The sequence below is a fragment of the Chenopodium quinoa genome, unplaced genomic scaffold, assembly GCF_001683475.1.
Source record: "Chenopodium quinoa cultivar QQ74 unplaced genomic scaffold, ASM168347v1, whole genome shotgun sequence".
Taxonomy (NCBI): Eukaryota; Viridiplantae; Streptophyta; class Magnoliopsida; order Caryophyllales; family Amaranthaceae; genus Chenopodium; species Chenopodium quinoa.
Window position 1 is genome coordinate 1,671,350 of NW_018743503.1, and position 11,972 is coordinate 1,683,321.

Below are 11,972 nucleotides of genomic sequence, written 5' to 3' on the forward strand. Positions count from 1 at the left end.
CAACAAGAAGTTTACGAACTCTATTGTAAAATGACTGTCAAATGCTAAATGCTTAGATTTGAAAGGATTTTAACAATGGACCAAGCAAAAGGCGATACCTAGTACATAGTGGGAATTAAGATCTATTGGATAGACTTAATAAAATGTTTAAATGAGTAGAGGAATTTACCGTGTTAAACATGAAGGACTTTGAAAGGCTTTCAACCCATATGTATAAAACTAAGTAAATGTTTGAACTAAGTATAAGCTACGCAAATACTAAGTTAAACAAGAAAGACTCTAGTAAAGACTTTCAACCGTATCACATAGCAAACAATTTAGCAATACTCGGTGAAACTGGATGAGCTAAAAGGTCACATGAATGGAATAATATTGGAATAATTCTGCAATTAAAACCATCATGTATGCTATGATATGGAGTCGTAACTCAACTTACATGCTTAGAGCATGAGAAGTATCAAATACCAATCAATCTAAATCTAAGTGATGAATCGTTAGATATGATCAAGAAAAATCCAAAGTACTTGGATAAGTAGAAGGGATGAGTTCTTGACGTATGGAAACAAATTTAATTTGAAAATTGATGTAGCAAGGATTAGATCCTTAATAAGGAAGTCGTTTATAAGCACGAGCTAGAATGCGTCATGGCTTGAGAATGGTAACATGAACGCGCATCCATGTATAAAGTGCGGAAATTTAAGGTAAATTTCCATAATCACAAGTGATTAGGGTCTCTCAAATCATTGTGAGCCGTTTGGAATGAAATCCGAGCAAATCACCATTAGAATGTCTACTGAAATATATCTTGAGAATATTGTTGTCTGGAAGGCAATAATAAGAAAGTGATCACTGGAATGTTCATTGTCGAACGTTGATTGTAGGTTGTCAAGTTGAAAGATCTCAAGTCATAAAAATGAGCGGGAACCATCACTTGGACAATAAATCCTAAATCACGTATGATCCATAACACTATCAAAATTTTATCATCTTATTATGAAATTTTTCGATAATGAAGATGCTAAGATTTGCAAAGTAATAATAGCTAAACCTATGCAATAAGTGAACGACAACATTCACCAGAATTGCATGAAAGAAAGCAAGCATATTAAATATGGGTGTAATTTCTATAAATGTTTTGTGAAGAGTGTTACTCTTAAAACATTTGGTGAAAACCATTTATCATAAGATGAAATGTTAAGAAATTTCATAGTGGTATAAAATTTTACTAATAAAATTCCACAAACTATTTAATTGTGGTTTAGAATTTAATAATGAGTCTATTCGATTACTGAGAATATTCAACACCTGTTAAGTGAACATTGAATATTATAATCGAAAATTATCCTTAATCAAGGTCATTTAAATGATGGACGATTAACGACAACTTGAGATTAGTGTGTAGTATGATTTATAGCACCATTTCTTGTGCTACGAGGACATGATTGTCATAAATCATTTGCATGGGTATTAATTTAGAACTATACCAGATCGACCTATGAGAATACTTTAAGAGATTTAAAATCGACATAAATATTTTTCTCATTATAGCTATCGGAACCTTTTTCCTCAACCATGAGTATTGTAAGTTCTCTTATTTGAGTACTAGTTCGTTTTGATGTTGTCAAACGTTTGCCGTAAATGGGGATTATAACGGCAACACTCGGGCGGCTAGGTACTCTTAGTAAGGGAAGTAACAATGCAAGACTTAGAATGTCCCCCTATTAACAATAAGGAATATGTCTTTGTTGATTACAAGGCCTCTCGAAGAGCGAGATTATGAAAATGCATGGCCGTGCTCAGATGGATTTTGGAAATCATCTGCTTATTTACAATCGAACTCAGAAATCGAGAAACACTTCAGGACGTAATAAGGATAATGAAGAATCTACCTTATAGTTCATGAAGAGACATTAAGTGACATAGGAAATGGGCTATACACTAATTGCACAATTATCCGGAAGGACAAGTGGGAGATTGAATGGAATGCCTTCCACAATTATTCCGATAAAGGGTTCAGAATTATTAAAAAGATAATTATTCAGTACGGTCAAGTGATCAGAATGCCTAGGTGGAGGCCGCTTCCGATCAGTAATTTTAATGTGTAATTAATATTACAGCTTAATCTTGACTGAACCCTTCGGGTCACACCCAATCGAGTAACCGATCCGACATGACGAATTAATCTGAATGATTAAATGAGTCATTAGAGTATTACGAATAAAGACGTCGGATATCGAGCTTAGAGCGTCGAGACCGAGCGTCGGAAGTCGAGTCGAATTTAGAATTCAACGAGACGTAGATTCAACAAGTGACAAGTTTGAGTCGAGCCATAACCTCGCATTGACTTAGCCATGCGAGAGCTAGGCTAGGCGAGGTCATAAACCCATGCGTATCCTGGGTGCCTAGCATCGCGTAGCACACGCACATCGCATGGCCCAAGCATTGCAAGATGCGTGCATGCGTGTGGTTGTGCGTGCATGGCTGGGCGTGCTAGCATAGCAGCCCCAGCCATCGCATCATGCTAGGCCAAGCACCAAGCCCCTCCCTAGCCCACAAGCATTGCATGCATGGTGCCTTGCATGCTTGCTAGCATGCTAGGGCCTAGCGCCCAGCTCTTCGTAGTCTCGCACCAAGAAAAGCACTCGCACAACACACTCATCGCAGCAGCGTGTTGTGTGTGCGTGTGTGTAGCTTAGTGTGCTTACTAGCGAGCAGCACTAAGCACCATGCCAGTCCCATAACAAGCAGCACCAATCAGCATCGCAGCGATGCATGCGTTGGCAGGCTGTGTGGCTGCGCATGTGCGTGGGCAGGCTAGCCAGCAGCCTAGCCTTGGTGCTAGGCGCCAGCTGGCAGCCAAAGTAGGCTGCCAGCCTGCCATGTGGCTTGGTTTGCCGGTCAAGGAGGGGACCAAAGATGGTTGGTGCTTTGCTTTGGGAGTAAGGTGATTTGGTACCTCCCTTTGGGTCGTCCTCACCTACTCTCTCCCTCCTTGTGACACTTGGAGCTTGTTCATTGCCTTGCATTTTTATTTTGTTTTTTATTTAAATAAAATAGAGGAAAATGCAAATCTCCCACATTGATGGGAGAAGGGAGATCAAGTCTCCATTCCCTATAAATACCCAAGTTTTGGGTTTGGGAAAAATCATTCGAGTTGAACTCAATAAGGCATCTCCCTATAGGTGAGAAAACCTTTAAGTTCGTAATACTCTAGTCTTTTCTTGGTCTAGCCCCGACCAACCTTCGGGGTGGAGGCCGTTCGGGTCGGGTCTCGAGGGTGGACTCCGTCGAAGGCTCTCGCACTTGCGGAGCTAAGGCTTTGAAGTCCGAGCTCTATAGGAGCGAAGCACGCGTCAAGGGTAAGAATGTCTTTTCTCTTTCTTTCTCTTATGTTGTTAATTATGTGATTGCATGTTTAGTTGCTTTAATTAGTGAGCGGGTCTTGAGCGGATTTCTCTTCCGCGTAGCGTTGGACGCTACGAAACCCAACAGCGGTATCAGAGCCGCGCTCATTTTAATTATTGTAACTAATAATTGATTGAGGTGATTTAAAATGGATTTAAATTCTGGTTTTGCTTTCTAATTATATTAGAAGCTCATTTGAATTAATTTTAATCTCATACTTTACTAATTTTGACCAACAAACCCAGATTTCGACTTAAAAATAGTGATTTTTGGGTGGAATCGATGTTCTAAATCGTTTTTTCTTCTCTTTGAGAGTTGTCCAGAAGCCAAAATCCACCCATAAACATGTTTTTTGAGGGCTTTTTAGTTTATGACAAAAAAATTTAAATCTTTAAACCTTGATTAATTATGGCATGTTAAAGGTAGATTAAATATATCGTTGCATCACTAATCTACTGCAATTATAAAACTTATTAAACTTGTTTATGAAGTCATAATTGGTGCTTAAATGTATGGTTGCATCACTAATCTACTCGATTATAACCCAGCCACACGCAGCCTTGAGCTACTAGACGACCATCCAACAACCTCCCTCTCTTCAAAATGGGTGGTGCTAGTGGTAGTAGGAGCTCTGAAAGCAAGCAGTAACCTTCGCATTTTCTCCCGGAAATTGAAATAGGAATTTGCGCTTTGTTTGGATAGGAAACAAGGAAGGAAAGGAAGGGGAGGGATAGAAGAGGAAGGGAAGAGAGAAGAAAGGGAGGGGGAGGTGAGCTCCATTTTCCCTCCAAATCTCTTCAATTTTGGAGTGATTATGCTTATTAAAGAGAGAGGGAAAATAGATCCCTTCCTCTCCTTTCCCTTACCCAAACAAGAGAGTTTGTCCCCCTCTCTTTCTCTTCCTTTCATTTCCTTCTATCTAAACAAGGTGTTGAACTTCCGATCTGCTGTAGTCAGCCTTCAAGTTCAATTTGAGTTTTGATTTATGGTTATTAATTACAGACGGTCCTTCTCTAATTTGAGTTCAAGTTCACCTATTTAATGTTCTCTAATTTGAGTTTTGTTTTTCAACCTTCATCGACTTCAGGGTATTTTTTGCTCTTAATTTTTTCATTCCTGGAATTTAGGTGTTTGGAGTTCCTTCATTTTAACTGATTTATGACCTTTTTCTGGGATTTTCGTTTTGTGAATTCAATTATGTGTTGTAACTTCTATTATTCAAAATAGCAAATTGGGTATGTGGATTTGATTATCTGATTGTCAGTCCGCTAAAAAGTTTAGAAGAACTGAACTAGGCTAATATTGAGACACTAAAGAAGCTGCAAACAAGTTATGCAAGATGATCATTTAACTCATAATAATTTATAAAGAATCTGATAGGATTAGGTTGTTGGATTAGTAGCATTAGTGAAATTTGAATTAGACGAAAACTCATCTTTTGGTTTGATATCCAATTTTCCTGTAATTTGTGAGCTTTGCGATTACATGAGCTGAAGCATCTAGGCCACTTCTCTATACAACACGTTCTGGCAGGTCCTTTGGGTTTTCAATATCACATATACTTCATCACTGGCTCACCAATCCTGTAATAAATGAATTTTGATCTGATGTGTTCCCTCGCAATCTGCTAGCTCACACGGGCCAAGCTGTGTATTGATGAGATTTCCAGCCTCAATTGAGAAAATATTATATGATAGTGTGCCAGGTGAAACTTACTTGATCATTTTATATCTTATGACCTTTTGCTGAAACTTGTATAAAAATATCAAAATTGAGCCATTAGGTTGGCTGCTTTTTTTCCTTTAGATTAGGCAAATTGTCTGCATAATTTTGAATATGTGTTTAGCATTCTTGTTATCTCGATGTTGAAATGAAACACGTGTGGATTTGCCTTGTGTTTGTCACACAATCCATGCTATTACCTTGATATCCATATTCTTACAACATATGGACAAGTATCTCAAGTCGTACACGATTTCACCATTTCCTTTACCCCTGCTTCTGTCACGTTCCTGGTTTCCTTCAGATCCAGATAACTCAGTCTGGGGCAGATCCTCCCTAACTTTGTAAGCATTTTATCATTTATATCTGAATATCTTAGGATATCCTTCTCTAACATGGAGAACTCTGATTCCATGTCTTCTCCGTAATCATTCACAAGACGGGATCCATTTAAATCCAATTTCACAAGGCTTTTGTAGCACTTCAGAATGTCAAGGACATTCAGTTGATCATGTGGTAGGGAAAAACATTGACGTAGCATTAGCTTCTCCACTAAGAATCCTTTTTCGAACAATAGGGATCAATTTACGATTTAACAAAAGGACCAAGTACTTTATTGCACAATTCTTCATTAGGCCATCATAATTGTATTCCCTCCTCCGAGACTTGAATGATTCATTTCAAAATCGCATAAAGAATTCAATATGCAGAATGAAATACCTTATTCTGTAACAGAACAAAACTTAACTTCAATATGCTCTAGTAATGCACAATTCTTTGACAGCAAAATTAGGGCCTTATCTGAAATACATGATTCTTGCACAAGATCTATCTTGCGTAATCTCTTGAGCTTGGATGATAAATAATCTATCCCTTCATCAGTCGTAACAAAATTGTTACCTTCTTCATCCCCATAATAGTCATAACGGTGAGAGATATGCAGGTCCTCGATCTGAGGTAACGAGTCTGCTATTCTGACAAGATCAGCATCTCCATGCCCACCTGGATACCTCAGTACTTTCAGATTCTTCATTTTTGAACCCAGCTCCTCGAACCAATCTGCTCGTTGATTTCTATCATAAGCCATATCTTGCAACTCTTCCAGGTCCAACCCGGACTGTGCAATCGCAACAATAGCTTCATTCAGGTCTCCTCCAAATTTATCGAACTTTATCTTTTTAAGGTTGGGAAATCTTTGCAGCAGCCTAGAGAGGATTGTGATTGGTATATTATCTGAAAATTTTATTTTATCTAGAAAGGAGTTGGTAATTGACAAGAATTTCTTGCTGACTAAAGTGATAGATTATTGGTGACTTGCACTATTGAGACGATTAAAGATCATCCCCCAGCATTCGTCTATCAGTTCTGTATTCTCTTGTTCTTCCATTTCCATCTGCAATAATGGATTTGATCAGATTATTTGCAACAGAAAAATACAAGAAGTTTTTATTTAGTTTTGACTTGGTTTTCTTTATAAGTCAATGTTATTCATTGACTTGGTTTTTCTTACAAAACAATGATATTATTTCGGACTATTTTAATCGTTCTAATTTACTATGCTTTGACATAGTCTCATATAATACGTGGATTGATAACGATACAAAATGGAATTAATAAAGACTAGGACCATTTATAAAAGATTACAATATTACTAGGGTCTTGAACAGTTTTGAGCTTGAGTTTCAATTTCGTTCGATGAGTGTTTACGATTAACATACGAGAGGTTGATTGTAATTAACTAACTTAGGTGTATTTTGTACTTCCTTAAAGGTGTTGATTCTGACATAACCTTGGCTCCTACTGCCTCCTCTTTCAAAAATGAAAGTAAATGTTTCTCTTGTTCTGACCCCCAAGACAAAAGTTCACTTAAGTCCTTAAATCTATCATTTTTCCAATGATTTTAAACATACAGTTTGAATTCCAGCCAACTCTCAAATACATATAATTGAATAACAATATCATATGCCCCTTCCTTTTGACACACAATAGAGGATTATAAGTTACACACTAATAATGGGTGTTTTAATGAACAAGTAGGTCAATCAATGAATCAAAGTCTTAATCCCATATGGATGGATGGTTTCATGAACCAAAAGTGATTATTTGGTATAATCATCCATAAAAATCTTCCTCCTCCATCTTTTACGATCAAATACCCCATTTTCTTGCAAATTCATATCTCAACCAAGTCATTTTCGGTCTCCATCTACCACGTTTAACAATCCCACTCTTCCACTCTTTGTACCGGTGCGCCCTGGGGTCACGGTTTACATGCCCAAACCAATGCAGGCAATTTTCCCTTAATTTGTTTTCAATGCCTGTAGCACCCACTTTCTTACGAATTCTATCTCTTAGACTGTTTCCACACACCCATTTTAACATGCACATTTCCATAACCATTTTGTTTTATATATACCATAGAGCAACATTAGTTTGATGTCAATCTTACAGAATTTCCCTAAAAACTATAAAGGATTGTTTCAGTCACTTAACACTTCCGTGGTCACTCTCCAACTAAGCCACCCTGTCTCCATTCTAAAGGCCACGTCTTGATCAATGTCACCATTTTTTTGGATGATTGACCCAGATATTTAAAACACTCATTCACGGTCAAATCCATTCTATCCAAACTCATTACATCATCACTTGTCCCCCTCTGTCTTACTCCGACTTAGATTAGACCCTCTAGATTTCAACCTTTGCTTCCATTGCTCCAATTTGGCATTAACCTTATTTTTAGTTTATCCACCAAAACGATATCATCCACAAACAACATACATCTTATATGGATACTCATCTTGAATTGGCCTGGTGTATCTAGAACCATTGAAAAAAGAAAAGGACTTAAGGCAAACCCTAGATGCAATCCAATTGTAATAAGAAGATCTTTTGTCAACCCTCCACACGTCCTCTCATTTGTTAACATATCCCAATACATGTCCTTAACAAGTCCACGTACCTTCGTAGAATACCTTTCTTCAACATTACCCACCAAAATACCTCTCTTGGCACCTTGTCATAGGCCTTCTTTAAATCTATAAAAACCATATTGAGATCCTTCTTCTTTACCCTATAAAACTCTACCATTTGTCCTATTATATGGATTGTTTCCTAATTATATCTCCTGGGCATAAAACTAAATTGGTTATCCGATATGCTTGTGCATGCCTTCAACTTATGTTCAATAAATTAAACTTTTCCCACAACTTCATAGTATAGCTCGTCATAAGCTTGATCCCTCGATAGTTAGAACAATAATCTTGAGCGTCTGCTTTGTTTTTATAGACCAGGACCAAGGTGCTCTTCCTTTAATCTTGCGGGATCCTTGTAGCCCACTATATCTTCTTAAAGAAATCTGTTAACCAATCAATACCAATATTATCCACGCTTCTATTAGTATACTATCAAGGCTAACTGCCCTCTTAGGCTTCATCTTCCATTGCAATATCTACCTCTACTCTCCTAATCTTTCGCATATACACCACGTTGATTTAATTCTTCATCACTCACAAAAGTATAACCTGTCACAACTCCTTGATTACCATTAAAGAAATCATTGAAGGGGTTCCTCGTCATTTACCAAAACAATTTGGTTCTTATCTTAACACACTTTACCATGCCAATATCTTTCCTCATCTTTTGTCTTCTCTTCGCCATCTTATTATAAATGACCTTTTCTTTCTCCTTAGAATCAAGCTTTTCATAAACCTCCTAATAAGTTTCTTACGGTTGGCGAACAACTGCCTTTGCATTACTCTTAGCCTCCTTACACGCTGAAAGATTTTGTCATTTAATTCCCACATATTCCCAAGGCTTGATAGCAATCCCTTTTTTGCTTAATTAGTGATTTGACCTCTTCATTCCACCACGAAATATCTCTCTGCACCGAAGTTCTCCCCTTGATTCCCCTAAGACCTTTTTTGCCACTCTCAAGAAGCAATTCTTCATTCGTAACCAAGTCGCGTTCGGATTCACCTTTCCAATCCCAATTTGCCTCTTTGATTAATTTTTCCTATAAAACCCTTAGCATTTACATCCCTAAACGTCCACCATCTTATCATAGGCTCTTCTTGTCATCCCTTTTTCTTCATATTCTCTTTCAAACGAATGTCATAACTAAAAAACGGTGTTAGGTTACCCCATTTTCCCCTAAGATGATCTTGTAATTTATACAACTTTATCTATCCATGCTCTTTGTAAGCACGGCCAGATCTTAGCATGAGCAATTTGGGCAATGGCTTAGGCCTCAGGGCCCCCATTTTGAGGGGCCCCACATCTTTTTTTATTTCTCGTTATCAATAATAGTCTAATTTATAAAAAGAAATGTAAACAATAAAACAAAGTAAAAATTGAGAAGTGTGTTTTGTTTCAGATCTTTAGATCCTCTTCTGCATTAAAAAAAATATTAAAAATTCATAAGTACATCTATTTTTTTTTTTTAAAAATGTCCCATAAGATTCTTTAGTATACTATTAAACTTTCGTAACTTTGATTTTTATTATGAAAATTAAGAGTACAAATAAAGTGTGAAAAAGAAATATTAGAAAGAAGAATTAGCCAAATCTCAAGTGACTATCATTTAATTCTGGCAAACCTTTTTTTTTTTTTTTTAAATTTCGTTTTTTAATACTACCTCCTTTTTCTACAATTTGCACTTTGGTGAGATACATAGACTTCTTGGGAAAAATTGTATGTGATCAATGTTAAATGAAAAAAGAAATATAGGAAGATAAGAGAGATAAATGACAACTTAAAGGAAAGCAAAAACTTGTTGCTAATAGTAGTAAATATGCATTAATTTTTGGCAAATGTTACAATTAATACGAAACAAAAATAGCATAAAATTCATGAAATATATTGTCGATGTATTATTTATGAAAAATGTCTATATATTTAAGGGCCCCTTTTCTAGTTTTAGCTCCAGCCCACGTAAATGTCCGAGACAACACTGTTTGTAAGCAAGAATTGAAGTCCATTTGAGTTGCATTTGCTCTAATCCGGAAAGTTATCAAGTGAGAATCTTGCTTCTTAAACCAAGTATTAGCCAAAATTAAGTCATATGATTGGAAAAAGTTCATAATAGCCACACCACCTGTGTCCCTTTGCCCATACCCAAAGCCTCCATGAACCCTATCAAAGCCATCTAGACTTACCTCACCATGCCTATTTAATTAAAATGACCTTCAATATTAATATATAATCTCTCTATGTAGGGGACACCCTATACCACCTCATCTTAATCCTCCCAAAATTATCGTTTCTCCTGTACATCTAAACCAACTTGGAGAGCATAAGCACTAATAACATTAAACTTTCCTTGCCACATAGCAACTTCACCCTTATTAACCTATCATTCTTCCGACAGACCTTTTGACAACCTCGCATCAAGAATTACACCAAGTCCAATTCTAGCCCCATCATTCCTAGTCCCATGACTTGTTTCTTCTCAAATGTGCCACACTTGTCCTTATACCCCAAAACCAAGCATCGAGCTCCTTCACTTGTAAGGGGAGTGTCCCCAAAAACAAGTAGGTAAGATAAAAAAAAACATAGGAAAATTTAACAACAACAAACCAGCATTTGCTCCGTTATCTGAAAATGCACCAACCTTTAAATTTGCCCAAAATAAACCTAAGTTTTTAATTTTTCTCCCACATTAAACCAAGCTAGTAAGTTGACCAGTTATATCAGGTTGCAATCCACGTGTCATCTCCTCATCGTTTTATTATATTAAAAAAAATTCTTATAATTTAAATGAATTATTTTTTTTTCATTTTAAAATTTTGATAATTAAAGAAAAAATCTCTTTCCTTACCACTGCCGGTCCTTCCTCCCCATCGCCATCCCGTCCTCGACCGGTGGCTGGCACCCAACCCATTTTCCTGGCGCCAGTGACCACCACCCCTCCCTCCATCCCTTTCCCCCACCCTCCATGAAACCACTCAACACTCCTTAAAAATAACCCACACCCATTACTTACACTACCTATCACCCTTAAAAACCACCACATCCACCACGAAAATAACCAAAAAAAATCCTAACTATCTCCATAAACACCACTAGCCACCCCCAATAAATAACTCACAAACACTCAAAAAGACTAGATCTAACAACAATTAATCACAAAAGCAACCAAGAAACTATATCTAACAACACTTAGAAATAAGAGAGAGCACAGAGAGAGAGAGAGAGAAGAGTAACGGCGGTATTTGGCAGGAGGGGAAGTGGTGTCGGCGGTTGGCGGTCGTTGGGAGGGGCGACGACGGTATGTGGTGAAGAGGGTGGTGGCAAAAGTGGTGGTGGTTGGGTGAATGATAGATTGAAGTGGTGGTTGTTGTTAGAGTGATTCCCTTTCATAAATGTAACACAAACAAACAACAATAATAACAACAACAACCACCCGCTGGCTGAAGTGGTTGTGGTTGTTGGGTGCCGACTGCCGGCAAGGGGGGGAGGGAGTGGTTGGTAGCAGTGGGGTGGGGTGAAGAGGGGCTAGCAGTGGGGTTGGGGCCTTGGGGGAGGTTTGAGTGTTTTTTTTTTTTAATTTTTTTATTTAATTTTGTAAATTTTAAAAAATAATTAAAGAAAAAAAATAAAACGACTGGTTGTTCAGGTCATAGGTCATTTAGGTTTACGAAGCGAGAAAAATTACAAACTTGGGTTTATTTTAAGCAGATTTAATGGTTGGTGCATTTTGGAAGAACGGAGCAAAGATTGGTACATACTTGTTAAATTTTCCAAAAAATTATGGGTTGTTTTAAAAATAAGTGAGAGAGAGTGTATGTATGTAAGGTTCTAAATTTTAATAGCACGGAGAAAAAATGTAATTAAAAGAAACAAAATAG